This window comes from Equus quagga, chromosome 10, assembly GCF_021613505.1.
Source record: "Equus quagga isolate Etosha38 chromosome 10, UCLA_HA_Equagga_1.0, whole genome shotgun sequence".
In the NCBI taxonomy this organism is placed as follows: Eukaryota; Metazoa; Chordata; class Mammalia; order Perissodactyla; family Equidae; genus Equus; species Equus quagga.
The window spans coordinates 100,697,225-100,698,881 of record NC_060276.1 but is presented as its reverse complement, the minus strand read 5'-3'; positions in this window follow the sequence as shown (position 1 = coordinate 100,698,881).

Here is a 1,657-nt window from a genome sequence, read left to right as displayed (position 1 = left end):
ACTCTAATGGAATATGGTAAGAAGGAAACACATGGAAAATTCCAAATATGCCATACTTTATTGAATCTATAGCACCATGAATTTCAGAGATATTTAAAAGTAAAATAAATATGGCAATGGTAAGATGGTATTTTTGTAGGATAATTTTCTACTTTTAAAATATGATGTGGAAAAATGAGCATTTTATAGAATTAGTGAGTCCAGGGTGTCCCAGTTGTCACCAAGGAGCACTGTTGTCAGAGCCTTCATAATAGTGTCCCTGCTTCCTTGTTGAATGCCTTTTAAATTTTCAATAAAATACCTAAAGTTGAACTCAGTTGATATTCCTATAATGGACTCATTTTTTAGAAGACTACTTAAGCTGCTTTTAATCACTTTGATCTGAAACTGAGAGAAATTGGAGAGTAAATTTAATGTAAGATAATGTCAAGCATCTGCTAAACCATTTGGAATTTCTTTCCAAACAGGATGTGGATGTGGTTACAGCTGCTATTTAAGAAATAAAGGTAAAAAGTAACATTGCTCTACATTTGATACTACCATTAAAAGAAAAACATTTGCAATCGCATCCGAAGTGTACCTAATGTTAGGTAGGAACTATGCTTGACTATTTTGCTTATTAATGCATTCAGGCAACTCAGAATTTAAATAAAACCCAAGGCACCAAATTTGGAAGAAGCACTGCATAGTAAGATATGTATGGTAGGCTATAGGGTTAGAGATGCTTTTTAAATTATTACCTTTAATTAGCTTCTTTGTTTTGTTATTTTTTGGTGTGGTATACTAACTTTAGGGGTTTCTTCCTTATTTATTGAGGAATAATTGGCCAATATGATTGTATTGTTTACAGTGTACAATGTGATATGATATATACACATAATAAAATGATTGAGGTAATGAATGCATTAATTATCTAGCTTTAATTTTGATCTAGGAAACATACATGACATTAGTAAATCTTATTGTAAGTTAAAACAAATGAGTCATTGAGACATGCTTAAAAGTTAAAATTCTTTGTAAAATAGGACTTTAAAAAAATAAACTGCAACAGACATTATACATGACATATTTGGTGACAAAATAAAATCTGCTAAGCTGTATTTATTTTAAATCAATGGCATGGAAGATAATGGGTAGTAGTAGAAATCAAAGAATTGATAGACAAATAAAAATTAAAGGAATCATGATTTTAACGTGGATGACTTCAAATACAGTATTTAAGTTAGGAAATTAAGATGTCACATAGAACATATTTCTGCAATTTTAAATAGATTACTCAAAATATTTAAGAGAAACTAGGACTTAGTCTTTGCCACAAATGTCAATAAACTCAACTCTAATTGTATTTTATTGCTTCTGAGATAAGTTTCTCTCTCTCTCTATTCTGCCTATTACCCTTAGGTCTTAACCTCCTGGTATTTTGTGGTTCATATAAGTTTTTGGAGTTTTTTTTCTATTTTTGTAAAAAATGCCATTGGAATCTTGATAGGGATTCCATGGAATCTATAGATGGGTTTTGGTAGTATTGACATTTTAACAATGTTAGTTCTTCCAATCCGTGAACATGGGATACCTTTCCATTTATTTGTGTCTTCTTCAATTTCTTTCATCAATGTCATGTAGTTTTCAGAGTAGAGATCTTTCACCTCCTTGGTTA